Source organism: Atractosteus spatula, chromosome 15 (assembly GCF_055471065.1).
Source record: "Atractosteus spatula isolate fAtrSpa1 chromosome 15, fAtrSpa1.hap1, whole genome shotgun sequence".
NCBI classification, from domain to species: Eukaryota; Metazoa; Chordata; class Actinopteri; order Semionotiformes; family Lepisosteidae; genus Atractosteus; species Atractosteus spatula.
This window is the reverse complement of record NC_142720.1, coordinates 12,214,650-12,230,501: the sequence shown is the minus strand read 5'-3', so window position 1 is coordinate 12,230,501 and position 15,852 is coordinate 12,214,650. Positions and strand designations below refer to the sequence as shown.

Here is a 15,852-nt window from a genome sequence, read left to right as displayed (position 1 = left end):
ATTTCCACCCAAAGTCCCTCGGCTGGCTGTGGTAGCAATTAAGTCTTTTGTGATGTGCCTAATTAACACATAAAGCATAATGATGCTGGTCTTGCTATTTTAATTCCCATTTTCCCTTTAATGTGATTGGTTTTCAACCAGAGACAAGGAAGCAGTTTTGGTCAACAGGGAGAGATGACAGTGCTACAGAGCAAAAATACTGGAAGTTAACATTCTACAGAGCATATAGCACTTACTGAATTTCTGACACCCTACGTTGTATCTACATGTAAATGCAACTACTGAATTAACAGAAAATCCTTATTTTTCAGCAAAAAAAAATTCGAAACCTAAATCCACAAACATGTAAAAGAGCCCATCTGCACAGTTTTAATGCTTTTCCTGCAAACAGCAGAATGATTCACAGCGAGATCCAACTGCTGTGGGTGTACAGAGGCATGGGGAAAGGGAAAGAGGGGTCTGGGCTGGGGGGGACTGTAGGATCTAGTGGTGGATTTGAAGAATGGCTGACGGTTCTCAAGAGTGAGTACACTCTTATTAAAATCATTTTTCAGAGCCAGTAGAAGCTGAGCGACTGTTACAGACAGGAGAGAAAAGCTTTTTTTTTATTCAGATAAATGTTTAAAGCAAAACAATTAAATATAATTAAAAAGTACCCAAATCTCTATTTTACAAAAAAAAGGTAAAACCTTTGTCTAGTATTAATGCAGAAATACTGAAAACGAAGATACCCTGATCTTGAGCTCCCCGTAAACTGGCACATGTGACCTGAGTTCAGCCACTGAGTTCAGTTGTAAAAAAAGATCGGTTTCTTCCCTTTCGTTACTTTTAAATAGTCAATTTGAGACTTTTCCAATTTGTGCATCTCTGATCTGAGCAGAATGACAGAAAACGGTCTGAATGTTCTTCCCTCAGTTACAAAGTGGAACAAAAGCTTTAGAATGTTTGAGGCTTTAGTGTGGTTGTATGTTACAGGTTATAATTTTGTTTGATTTGATTTTGCTTTAATATAGGATTATAAGACCTCCCTGTGGGGCCTGGTTGAAGCAGGGAACTTAGTCATTGGCGTGGGTATCTGGGTTCATCTCACATTTGTAAATAAAAATAGGCCCTACATATTAAAATTGTGACGCTCGCCTCTAACCGCATCAAAGTATGCAGATCTCCGCGTTGTCTCAATTTGCAAAACAGGTTCGTTGCAGGCAAGTCTATGTCTGTCTGAGCCAAGCGCAGCTCTCCTGTCATCTCTTCAAGATTGTTTTCCACACTGCAAGCACAGACTCTTAGTGGGACATGAAGGAAAGCCTTTAAGTGGTGGCAAACCCAAAAAAAAACAGAAAGGTGAACATGCATATACAGCTGTAAGTGCATTTAAGATGAACAAATTGGGAGGTCTGAAAGTCATTTATTGAAGCAGTCTTCTTTAAATCGTAATTGAGTCATTTCTTACCATCTGTGACATGAAACCAAAAATTTGTTTTCTTCAATTTTATAAACTCACCCCCTCACATTCTGCTTTCTTTAGCAGCACACTGCCAGCAGATAAAAATGACAAGAACAGTAAAGCCGCCTCTGAAGGCACCAATTCAATTTCATGACGGATACTGTTAAAAATCTATAATACCATAAAAAACGAAATGCCACATTCTTAGACCTATGATAACTTAGAACAATCAAAGGACACGCATAAAGCTGCAGAAGACGGCATCCTTCACTGTACTTTTAAACACATGAGTTTGTTTAACGATCGTCTGTTTAGAGGTATACGCTGTCAAGGATAATTAGGATGACGTGTCTCTGGTATTGCAGCTTTTACAGTTGAAATCCAACCACATCCAGGTTCAATACATCCACTGGCCTTTTTGCATTCTCTTCCCTCTAGGTAACCAATAAAAAGCCTGTCAGTATGGAAAACTAATAGTTACATTATTTTTATTCTTTGGTGTCCATACCTAAACATGTCAATACATTGACATTTCATTGCACAGGAAAAGAAGCAGAACAAGTTTTGGTGTTCAGAAAACACACATGTAAATGGAATGTCTGTTTTATGTGGTTTATTAAATGAGGGGGCATTGTGTGCAATGATGGGGTAGACTGTTTGATCACATTAAGTACATCAATAGGCAATCCCAATTAGCCATTGTGACCCAAAGCTGACGAAAAACTGTTACTGTCTGGAAACTGAAAGCTTTATGATCTCCATGTTAGAAACATTGGGTCTTTGGGAAGGACAAAAAAAACAGGAGCATTTCCACTGGAAGAGGTTTCCTAATTCCTGAAAAGACTATACCAAACATTCACGGCTTACAGCAGTCAGTAGGTATTAATTCTAAAAAATATCAAGTCACTATGGAATCATTTTATATTGTGACAGAGTAATCTGAGACAAACTGCAGCATAATCAATTGTACTTACTAAAAAGGAAAAATATTTTGTGTGGTCATTTCACTACTGTTACAAGACACCCATTTCAAAAACAATTCATCAATCCATTATTGGGACGCCTCATCCTGGTGAGGGCTGTGGGAAAAATGGAGCCTGTCCTACATGTGATTGATCAACCCCCTGGACCAGAAGAGACTCCAAGTTCTTTACTAGCCCATGCAGAAAGGGACAATTTAGAATAGCCAGCAAAACTGTGTGCAGAGACAGAAAACTGCAGCACCTGGCAAAAAAACCTATGAACAAGGGAAGACTGTGCAAATTCTGCACAGGCCAAGCCTTAGGCTGGAATTGAACCCAGGATCTTGCAGTTGTGAGGCAAGAGCACCATTCCAAAAACTATCAAAGAATAATCGTAGGCAGACCTACAAAAACTCCTGCTTACCATCTCGCTATCAATATCCACATATAACTTCAGCTGTTAGGCAACTCTTCCTTGCACTATTCAGCCGAAGCAAGTTTAAACAAACACCAGCAGCGTGCTTTGCTTTGTGCTGGCGGAAGGTAGTTCAATGAAACCTGGGATTATAGCGTTTGTGCCAAAGGGCCCGATTGAGAAATTGCTCAACAAATTCTACAAGTTAGAAAACATTCGGTTAACCTTTTTCTGGCACTTTATTACAGGCATAACACTTAGAAGAATTATTTGAACTGGGTTCTGACACAAGCATTTGCATACATTTAGCAAAGGCAAATTAATGTCATGCTTATTCATTCATTTCGGGGAAAATAATCCACTGACAATGACTTAATTCCCCTTTGAGTTCGTGCTTAGGAGTCCATCATGATACCTACAAATGAAGAAGCCCGTGACATATCCTAACTGTCCGATAAGACAACCATACGTTTACCAAACGACAAGAGCAAGAAAATGTTGGAAATGTCAAGAAGGTGTTTTTAGGAAACAGCTTGATATGGTTTCTGAGTACAGACTAGGTACTGCAGCTAATGAAGAATGCCTAAATGATCTATTAAGGTTGTCCAACAAATCCTACTACCCTATACAGTAGACTCATTCACCACCTCGTACTGTCTTATCAGTGATTTTAGCACTAAAGTAACACCACGTGGACAGAGGGTCCCACATAGCAGCTCCAGACAAGGGGTACATCTCAAGGTGGCTAATAAAGGGAAGACAGTGTTATTTTAGATTTCCCTTCTTTCCTCACTTTAGATATCTACAATACCTATAACTAGTTCACATGGGAGAATCCTGTTAAATGTAAGTACATGATTGATTAAATTTCCCTTTTTTTCCTGACATTTTTGTATCAGAAAAGGGATATCTGGAAAACAAAGTAATACCCCTTTTCAAGCTTATCAAGTCCAAAAGCTGATCGGGAGTCAAGTTTGATACGTTCTTTTTCAGAACTCCTGAAAAGATGTAATTGCTCCTTTAGGGTAGAAAGCATTTGTGGAGATGACACTGCTGCTGTATGAATTTTATATGATTAATAATAAACACATAGATAGTTTTAATAGACTATTTGATTATAAAAGAATGTCTTTACTGCACTCAAAACATCTGATTCTGAGAAAAGAGAGGGATTCACATTTTCAGCGACTGGTAAAGCAAGCAATGGAAATGGAAAAACTAATTGCAGTAAATTTTGTACAGGTCTATTTCATGTTAGGTGATAGCTTATATTTTAAAAAGTTTAAAGAAAAGATTTTTGAAACCCCCTTAACTTGTTAGCCTCTCCATGTGTCACCACTGAAAATGCTTTTCATATCAACATCTTTTATTTGATCATTTTTCCAATATTTCTGATAGCAGATCTGCAATCTGAACAGTGGATGGGAGATGATGAAGTCTTAAATGATATATTTTGTTTTAATCAGGGTTCTCTAGTCTTCGTCATGAAGGACCATTGTCTCTACAGGTTTTCTAGGTCCCCTTAAAGCACCAGCACCTGAAGAGCTGGGAGAGTAAATAAAGTGATCGGAGCTGGAATGATATATTCAAGTCCTCAAGGAACAGAACTGAACAGCCGATTCAAATGAAAATTTGTAAAGGTGTTTATTTTGACTTTAAGATGTACTTAGTGATAAATTATAATTCATAATACATTTATCTTTCCTGCAGGAAAATGGCAATTAAGAATATACATCATGAGCGCATGCGGCACAAGGTCTCAAAAATCCTCAGCCCTTGAAAGAGATGACCTATCATGCATAACGACTATTAAAATGTGATCAATTATAATTTACTAATGTGTTATTTTCCCATGTTCACAGTTCACCACATATTTGCATTCCTGACTGATGCCCAATATATTTTCAAGAAGATACGTACAGCCAGACACGAGGCCTCTATAAATAATCCAAAATATTGTATTCAAAGTATTCCTACTACAAAATAAAACTACAGGAAGTCCAACAACTCATTTAAACATCGACAGGCAGATTGGGAAAAAAATCATCAGAACTACTAGCTTTTTTTGAAAAATGTCTGTCTGTACCTAAAAATATATCTGGATAAAGCACATAGTTCAGGGTGGAAGGCAGACCTTTTTCCGAACAACAGAAGTCATACAAAGTCACTTAAACCTAAATGTGCACACAGCAGAACTAAAATAGAAGAACTACATTCAGCAAATCAATTATGCCTAGTTTGTATCAATTTTCTAGTGGAACCAAATGTTTCATGAAAATGAAACAAGACAATAATGCATATAGTGAAATAGTCTGTGATCTATTTCACACGGTTGGGCTGAGATGAAATGGGACAGGATGTTTAAGATGTGTAGAGCATCCTATCCTAAAAACAATTCTCTTACCACATTACAGAAACTTCTGAAATTTCTGTTGAACTTTTTTGAATGGAGATCACACAAACTGTAGAATTTATTTTTAATTTAGAATTTTGTTGTTACTTTTATATCTAAAAATATTAAACTCTGATTATAGAAAAGCTTTTATTTCTATTAAATTCTTAAAATTGTAGCCTCATCTTGTGTTCTGTGAAGTGGACATAATAAGAGGTAGCAATGTGTTTTTTAAGCTAAATTTGCTTCAAAATGCTAGCCATTCAGAACAAGACACTTCTTAATTATCAATTCAATTGAAGTGCTGACTGAACATTTCTTAGCATTCTTTAAGAAGACTTAACAGTAACAAACCTTAAGTTCACAGGGTCAGAGAGAGACAAAGCCAATAACAGTATTGTGATGGCCCTGTGCATGAATTATCAGTGTCAAATCCACTCAGCTTGAATGAGATCTGTGGCCTCACAAAACACTGCTTGGAAGATGAAATTGATCGGGATCAGATAAAGGGCCAGACCCACAAAAGAACATGCCTGGAGAGTTGTTCCCAGTGTAGTTCTGCACTATAGAAGGTAAAACTACATTATAATGGAAAAAAGTGAAACATGTAGTCAAACATCGATCAACCATGACTTTACCAGAATACTGAAACACTTCTAGAATGTAGCGCTTGATTACTCATTTTAAAAAATGCTAGTTAATTATTATCCTTTTAATTAGGGGAATTTTGTATTTTGTTCATCCTTGCAAATCAAACCAATTGAGACCATACAATTTCTCCTAAATTGGCTTTTTTATACCCTTTATTATACCTTTTTAAAATCTACTTATTATTGGTCTGTATCCTTATTGCACAACTATTGCAGCAAGAATGAAAACTGTACAAGTTTATTTAACCTGAGCTACAACAAAGCTTACCGTTCGCTAAAGTGATTACTTGTCAATGATGTCTATGATGACAGCAAACCACTTTCTACTTTTGTCTTTTTTAAGCAGCTCTCTAAATCGTTTACAGGTAACTGCCACATCCTTTTTCTCATGTTATAACTCAATGCATAGATAAACTGTGCTCTGTCGCAAAAAGAGAAGATTTGGGCATGGTTATAATGACCTTTAATAAAGTAATAGCAAGAGTACTCCTCATTCATCTATTATCGGAAGGCTGCTTCCTCCTCATACAGAAGGGAACTGACGCCTGTCCATCGTGGAGCTTACGCGTGCACACGGAAAGTTTAGAGACGCCAGGCAACCTAGATGGGATGTCTTTGGGAGGTGGCAAGAAATCAGAAAAGCTGGAGAAAACCCAGACTGAAAAGGGAGAACATGCAAACTCCACATGTAAACACCCCGGGTCTGCCTGAACACTGGACTCAAGCACTATGATTGAGGGTAATGTTTAACAAAAACTGACAATTAAAGCACATGGTTACATTTTAACCCCTGTGACACCTTGTCGCATGTTACATCTTAGGGTGGAAATGGTGGAAGGGTAAAGACTCCAGCAAACTGAGGCAAGAACCTAGAGATTCTCATTGTTTTCCATTTTTAAATGTTGCTTCTAAAGCGACAGCCACAACGGATCTCCCTCAATACAGTTTGGATTTAACGGTTTTAACATTTTAATGAAAGACCCTTGTGCAATAAGCTCCATGGCTATATTTTGGGATCCATCTTAAAAACACCCTGAACTGCAAAGGTCTCAAATTAGACATTTTTGGAGCCCATGGTTTGTTCATGGCAGTCATCTGTATAGATGCAATAATTTTACGAGTGAGCTAGCGGCTGGGTTTAATGAATGTGCAACAGTCGAATGTACTGCAATTATAATACAGCAGAGGCTTAAACTGTAAATGACAATTAAAGACACCACATGATTGTGTGAAATTACAACACAGGAAAATCTGTGTTTTTATTCTGCTTTAAACATGTCTTCCTAGTTTGGTACCTATTTGAAAAAGAAAGTTTAAACACTTTATATTTCTATTCCATAACAATCAAAGTTTAACAAATGCTCTTACAAGAAAATGCAATTGCAAACTATCTCGGTCAGAGAATGTGCTGCATTATGGTACAGTATCTGTTCACAAAGTTACAGGAGTGTACTGAGGCATAGATGCAGAAGTCAGAAAAGAATATCTGCTGATTCATACTCTGCAACAAGGCAGTTAAACAACACCTAACACAACTGCTGATTTCTGTACATTTTATAGTATAAATTAATATCCTTTAAACCTGAAAAGATTGTGGGGCATTTACGGAGCACTTTATCAAAAATTTCTCAAAAGTCACAAAAGCCATTTTCTGATTCATATTTTCATAGGGCATGCAAGCATATTTTCTGCACACAAATACATCGTCTTCAGTCTTTAACAATACCGTTCAATGCTAGATATAGACTCCTGGAAGAATCTTCCACAAACATGTCTATTGCTGAATATAATTAACCCAAATGCTGTATTAACTCCAAGAAAAATGGAACAAAATATGGGGCTTTTATTTTTTTTTCATCCCCTTCAGCATATTAGCCAGACCATCTGGATAACTAAAAAAAAACCCATGAGTGATAAGAGTTATAGCCCTTTTGGCTGCATTTTAACTTCCACACACTGAGTGACAGAATGCATGAGGGCGGCTGCAACCATGATTCCTCCTGTCACCTTGTTCAGACTGGAATTAGTCTCATTTTTGCCTCGTTTCCATCTGCTCCTCAGACAGCTGCCCAGCTCACTTACCACCTGAGTGTCGGGCCACAGTCACTGTGTCACTGGTACAGTCTATTGTGAGGTCACTGCAACTTAGGGGACGGTTCTAATATGCTTTTTTAATCAATCACCTAAATTGCTCCAAAACAGTACTCAACATGGAGTAGGTGGAAAGTTACTCAATTCCTCATCGTCTGCTAAGATCTGGGGAGCTGTTGGTATACAGTACAATCTAAATTTGTTCTTCCTCATGGTCTTCCTTGGTATCCTATGCAAACAATGTACCCTGTTTCTTGCCTATAAACAAATCAAGGTCAAACCACTTCAATCCCAGATTATTACCTCCACATTCCTCTCTTTTATTAACCACACAAGAGATCGGCTAAGCACTGTGAAACACTCATTATTCACCCAGCTGTATATGGCACTGAAGAAACTGTACTAGAAATAATCAAGATGCTGGTCTTGCCATTGGGATTAATTTGATCTTCTAAAAACTGCCTTAAATAAAGGGCAGCAAAGCAGTAATTCCTAATAGGAAGATTATTGGGTAATAAGTGGTCTGTGTGAAAGAGATTACAACAAACCTATTTTAAAATACTAATACAAATAGATAAGTTAGCAGGCGTAAAAACAATGCTTAAGTAATGGTCCTACCCTTTATTTCATTGTTTCATCCAAACCATTGCGCAAAACACAGCCCTGACAAGCCCTGAACAATCAAGATGAATGTCAGCAATGTCAATTCAACAGCTTGGAAACAGAGAGCTTTCAACACAGGGGGGGGAAAAATTACCTTATCCTCTTCATTAAGTGTCTCTCAATTCTTAATTTCAACAGGAGGGAAAGCAAAAAAACGGATTTGGACAAGCCAGCGTCTGATGATTGAAGGTGAAAGATGTTGCTCTTCTGTTATGTACCGACAGTAACTCACCTGTTGAAGATTACAGAATCGCAAGGCCTACGTTAAAAAAAAAAAGTTTAAAAATCACACACTCAGGGCAAAACTTCAAAACCAGCATGTAATAGGAAATAGGAGATATTCACACCCACTGAAGGCAAAAGCAAATTAACTCATTTTATTGGTGGCTGAGAGCAGAACGTGTTGAGCAGAGAGGTGCTCTCACTCTAGGGGCTCTTTTCCCAGGGCAGAATGCATGTCTCATCAAGTGTAAGAGGACAAGTCTGAAATTTGGCTAGATCCTCAATGAGGATTGTCTTCCTGTTGGTGCCGATCCTGAGCACCTTACAGAGACCTTGGGCATTCCCACATTCTTGGGGTCGATTACAGGAACGCCCCCTCACCCCTGGAGGTGCCACATCCTCGGCCATTACCACACGCAGATGAGTGGTGGGCAAAAGTCTGGGGCGTCACTTTCAGGGCCCTCACCCATCCTCCAAGTGCCACTTTTAACAGTACCCCATTCTTCTTGAGCATCCTCTCATCCTTTTTTGTGAGCAAAAAGGTTTGGAGACATCTCTAGAATACCCTTGGGTCCTCACTTCATTCAGAATGACCGGCAGGGCATCCAGAAATTGAGCCATCCTGAAGGGAGTTGTTCCTACTTAAATAAACTGACCACTTTGCCCCTTTTGAGCGCCTGGGGTGTCTTACACCACACATACCCACGTTCACGTACACCGTACATACCCTGGTCTGGGGGATTCAGCTGGCTTTCCTCGGTCCTTCCCTATTCTCTATCTAGCACGTGTCCTGCTTTCATGTGGGTAGTCTTACTCTAGCAGCTGTTCTCTGGCCAAGAAGAGAAAATGAAAACTATTTTTTAGTATACTTGGTGAATGTATAAGCTTTTTAAATTTGCAATGAATCAAACTGCAGAGATTAATCTAAATTGGTTTATGATGGTATAGATCCATTCCTGTATGTATACTGTACTGACAATCCAAAAGAGGTAATAAAATAACCTAGATGTTTCAAAAGAGGTTCAAATATCAATATTCCTACGGAAAAACTTTCAAAGCAACTTTATTATTTGAGTAAGTTACTGCCTAATTCTGAACTAGTTTGTTAACAAAAATAAATAACGAATGAAGTTTGAATTAAAACAGGCATTTTAAACCCAGAATATAATGTACATTACAAAAAAAAGAGTTTGCATAACTTTAAAGGCAAAACAGCTCAAAAGTATTTAATCAAGAGCTTTTTCTTGTGACCAGCTTTTAGTCTAGGTCGCTATTGTTACATAATTGGTACAGTTTTAGCTTTAACACCCACAAGCGACAAACTGGATAACTCAAAATGGGCAGAGGGTGCCTGCCTTAAACATAGAACCTCTGCAGCATTTTCTATTCTTATTTCAGAATTATCCATCAGCAAGAAAAACCTTCACAATTGAAATAAAGTATTATAGAAAAAGATTGTGTCCTCTTCAATTCTATATATAGTAATTGGCGGTTTTCCTCCTCTTATTTGTGTATTACACAGGGTCCTATAGCCCTTAACAGCATTATAAAATTAAGGTAATGATTCTTTTACATGATTTTGAAACACATCACTGAGATTTAACACGCACGGATATCATGTTTCCTTTAGAGATTCAGGCATTTTCAAACAGGTGACAAGAAATCCATTCCAACGGAGGAGAGGAGGGACTTTCTCAGAAAAGCAACAGCACGGGGATTATTTTGTAGATGGGGATGCTATACAGCTAGCAGTAACGGTACGTATTTAAATGGTAAGGCTACACAACCATAAAAAATGAAACCCTAGAAATACTGAAGGAAGCAGGTCTGTTTCCTCCATTCAAATATCAGCAACAGATCCCCACAAAAGGAAAATGCAGCCGACGAGGTCCTCATTGACCCTTAGAGTAAAAATGGCATCACATTTTCAGCTTTAGCTGCTATTCATCACCACTGCATTCAATGCACTACAAGGCAACAGCAACACGTCCGGAACCATCTTTAGATAAGACGTTTATAAGCTAAGAAACATTGCGGGGGGGGGGAAAAAGTGACCCGGGCTTACCTTCTGGAATCTGACATTTCTCTACATCTCTTGGTGAACAACGTGAAATTCAAGAAACAAAAATTCCCTGTAAATTCCCATAATTAACGTTCCGCAGTTCGCAATCAGCACAACCATCTTTAGCTGCACTGATTCGAGGCTGTTTGCCTAAAGTGCTTCCCCACATATGATTCAGTCTCCTTGACAAACACACAGTATTGTAGAGTATGAGTCATCAAACGGCCATTCCGCATTCACACGGGCCTGCAGTGTCAGTACACCACGCTCACAGCCCTTTTCACAGACACTACTGTGGAGGAGCTGGGGAAGAGTGGACTAAATAGGCTAGAAAAAGCCACCCAGGGCCCCGAAATCATAAAATGAGCCTCCTTCTGCAGAGGAACAACATTAAGAAAACAATACGGGGAGGGGGAAATATCAAAAACCATTTGAAAGACACTAATCCCAGCCTAAAGGAAAGCAAGGCTGATTTGTACTGCAACTAAAAACAGTTAAAACACTGCTTTCGCAATCCGGTGGCCTGGACCTTCAAGGGAGACAGCAGGCCTTAGGGTAGGATATGATCCTTTTTTTTAACAAAACTGTGTTTACCATAATTACTACTTGATTGCTCTGTATTAAGAGTGGGATCCAACTGTAAATGTGGTTGTCAAATAAGCTTTCAAGCACAAGCCAATGTTTCCGAACTGGAAAAGCTCAAACCTTGGGCTAGGAAGACATGAAATACATTTCAAGTTAAATGAAATTATTCTGTACCAACAACTTACATGTACGGTGTTAAAAGCAATTATATACCAAGGAGCAGATGCGTATTATTTTTTCCACTGGGGCAACACATCAAGAAAAGGATTTTCAAGTTAACTGCACCGATATCAAACTAAGTTTTACACCTTTCCTCTCAAAAAAGGAAGTAATTTAAAACATTTGCACTATGGAAATTCCTATTTTAAATTTTCTCTTCTCCATATGTTTTAAAGGGGGAATTTAAGACTAATTGTTTAAGACTTCTTTGTAAAAAAAGGCTCAAGCCCAACAATAGGAAAATGACTTTTTAAGGAAGGATTTGATTAGGACTAAGATTTCCATTGTGCTCGAAGTATTTCCCAATGAAAACAATGCTACCCTTTCAACTGGGAAAGTACGTACCCTGCCTTTAGGAAAGCAGAACTGTACTGACAGATGAATCTCATGAATTTGCTTTCCATTTTTCATAATATCCAAAAATAACATTTTACAAGACAAATTACTAAACCCACTCTATGTGATAACAATGAATTAAAAAATATTAAGCAATGAGAACATAATTACGAAAAATACATCCAGAACATTTTGCTTTAAAATACCACCTTTGTGAGTTAAAATATTTAGTGATGGGGCTGGAAGGGAGAACACTATTGTCCGTTATAGGACTGGGGGTTTAGGAAACATTAGTGTAGAAGACTCTCACTAACGCTTTGTGAGACCAGAACCATGGAAGATTTTGTTTCAAATTTTCAAGTCCTGCAAACATTCAAACACATGACCAAACAGATGATTCATCCCGCCAGCAAGAACATCCCTGTGCTTCCCCTACCATCTCCCACCAAGCCCAGAATTAATAAGGACTGGGACCAGCATGAACTCCAAAGCCAATCAGTGAACAGGCTACCATACACAGTATATTAAGCTGTAAATCCTACATGTTGAACCATAAACGTCTGGATACCAAAAGTTTCAAACTAAGCGCATATGCTGTTTCTAAATGCATTATTCAATGCATTAAATTAGGAAACTGTATTGAATGCATTATAAATTATTCCTACTTAGTTTAAATGTTTCTTTGAACCTATAAGTAGCAAGCACCCTGGTGCCCTGGCCAAATTTTCCATTGGCTCTTACCAGTCCTGGCCTCCTAATAATCCCCATCTATGAACTGGCTTCATCACTCTGTTCTCCTCCCCACTGAGGGCTGATGTGTGGGGAGTGTACTGTGCGCACTATGGCTGCTATTGCATCATCCAGGTGGGGCCACACACTGGTGGTGGTGGAGATGAGTCCCCATTTCCTGGAAAACGCTTTGTCTGGAGTGTCCAGAAAAACACTATATAAGTGTAAGAAATTATTATTATTAATATTATTATCCTAATAGATTATTATACCAAGTGAAGAAAGTTAAGCTAAGAACACTCTTGAATGTTGGACTGACTGAATTGTTTTTTAATTGAAATTTCATTCTTATATTAACGAAGTACACTATAATCTATGAAACTAAAAATGATCTATTTATTAATTTATGGAAGCACACTGTCCGTTTAAAAAGGTCCCCCCCCCACTACTGACAGTCTTACACTCCACCAAATATCCAACCCAAAACCCATAAGGAAGAATCAGACAGCTATGACAGGAGCGCTGTGAAATAAGAATTTGACCTTGTCAGGTCTCTGCTCTTACCCCTGGCCACCAGGGATCCAAGCAGTAGAGAGCTCCATACAAAAGTATCAGGACAGCAGGGTGGGAGTTCAGAAGCTCCCAACGCCAACATTTTTTCCTCTGTGGTGAGCCCAGCCAGCAAAATGTGTCGTGAAAGACAGAGATCAGAGTTATTATTTAGCAAAAGTACAAGGCTACAGCAGCAATACAGCACAGTGGGCAAGTCAAAGTCCTCATAACTGGGTGGGTTGTGTGTTCAACTCCCCCGGCTGCAGACAGGTGAAGTATGCCATTTGCTCCAGTCCACCAAGCTAGATAGATATTGATAAGGACCACCATTTGCTGGTGCTGATCCCTGTGATGGACAGGTATCCCATCCGGGGGGGGAGTCACGCACTCCGTTTGCTTAACACCATGGAAACTAAACTCTGGCCTAATGAGTTGGTAGGCTTGAGCATGTAAATTTCTACTTAGCTACAGAAAGGAATATCATGACTCGGAATAGTAGAAACAGTTTGTAGTTTCCAATATACAACCATATCTGGACGGTCCCAAAACATTTGGGTGTCCACAGATGCCCAAATATTGGACCGAGGGGATTTAAGAGACCAGCTTCGTTAAACAATTTCAAGTATGCACAGTCAGAATCTGATTTTTAGAAGCCCAATTTACACTGTCCTGAATGTCATCCCAGGATATTTCTTCCTCCATCCACTATCTCAAAATGTAACTGTTGCTAAGACTACAAAGCCTCTAAAAGAAAACAGAAAAGGACGATCCCTTCCTATTACCCTTGATGTCCAGCAGACATTGTACTGGTTAAAAAACTGGCTCCCCATTGCCACACCAGAGATGCAAGTCGTTAAAAGAGGAACTAGCAGGTAGCTTGGTTTTGGAATAGCTATTCTTGGAATGACTAAAGAATATCTGCTCAACTGCAAACCCCTTTATCACTCCAAAGTGAAGTAGGAGAATTATGTGCAAGACGAATACCATGTTTTCTGGGACTTTGCATGTCTTTCCACTTAATCAAGTACTGAAATTACAGGGCCAAAATGCAATCTACAACTTCTAAGTGGAACACTAGAATAAAGCAAACCTTGAAGTCTAAATGATCAGGCCGGGGATTCAAGTGGACTCCAAGATGCAGGACTGTCAGGATTAAACCAAACAGTGATCACAAAATGAATTGGCTAATATAACATTTTGAATTTGGCAGGGATATGTGGAGAATTTACTGTGTGGTCCCAACCTGTTCCATATGAATCTGGAAATTCAAGTATGCAAGTTTATTCCAATACTTTCATGGAGGGGAAAAAAAGGATATCATAGATCTAAAAAAAATTAAAGCAAAGAATCCCATTTGTTTATAGAATGAAAACAGAAGCCAGCAAAGAACTGGAGCAATATCTTATCAGTTCAAGTCAAACTTTATATGATTAGATATGTTATTAAAGCTGTTTCTTTAATATAGTACATTCCCATACCACATTTTCTGAATCTAAAGTGATTTTGTCAATATACAATAAGGCAAATTAAAAAGTAAACTGGAATTATCCAAGGTTAAATTTAAAAGTTGTGATGTGGACTAAAACAACTAGTTTTATACAATGGTGATACAGTATCAACAAAAATAGTAGATGAAGCAAAAAACTGTCAACATATAACAATATTTAATCAGCAGAGTGAAATTTTGTGCCATCTGCTTAAAGAAACGGGAGATTTGCCTTGTTGTCAAGCTCCATTAGAATTCTGGTACTGAAATATTTCAATTCAAGAAATGTATTTTTGTACAAATAAGGAACCTAAAATAAAACAAGTAACCATGTAAAACATAGGGTGAGAGTATGCTTTTCATTAGTAGGAAAACAAGAATTTCTTGACATTTAGACCCTAGTGTATACCTCCAAAGATGAGACAGTTATGTCCACAATTAAAACATCTGCTGTTGCAAAGAGTAGACAACAGCACACAATCTGTAGTCACTTAACACAGACCTAGTTGTAGCACTGGGGTACACCCTAGGTCGCATTTTTATGACATTTGTATTGAAATACAAATAGTTCCCATTATATATGCAATACTTTAACAGAAGCAAGTAACATAGGCAAATGATAAAAAAAAGTTAAACTTAGAACTGATGTGCCAGAACTGAAGTCTTTTACAGGCAATGAGAAGCAAAGGATCTTCTTAAAGTCACAAACTCCTAAGGACTTAAACCAAACAAATCTACTTTCAAAACATGCAATTGCCTAATGCAGTAATGAACTTCAGAAACATGTAGCGCAAGTAAGACAACTTTTGTCCTTTAATCTGTGATCATTTACAAGATAATTGGGTCGCTGACACCATACTCTTAAACTGTCAGAATGCAGAATTAAAACGATCTATTCTTTCAAATTAGAAATGTGAGAAAAGTATGAGTGCAGTAGATAGCAAAGACAAGCGCGTGTCATTTTATTGCATTTGAGACAAAATGATGGATCTTGTCCTTTTCTTTAAAGGACCTATTTACATTGTTATCCGCCTACCGAACATT

The 15,852-nt window shown here is 38.2% G+C and overlaps 1 protein-coding gene across 1 annotated transcript in view; it reads right to left on the bottom strand.

Moving 5' to 3' along the window:
* The window catches only part of spred2b (sprouty related EVH1 domain containing 2b), a 43,526-nt gene that overhangs the window by 16,868 nt on the left and 10,806 nt on the right, over positions 1–15,852 (bottom strand). The gene's annotated exons all lie outside the window — the stretch shown is intronic.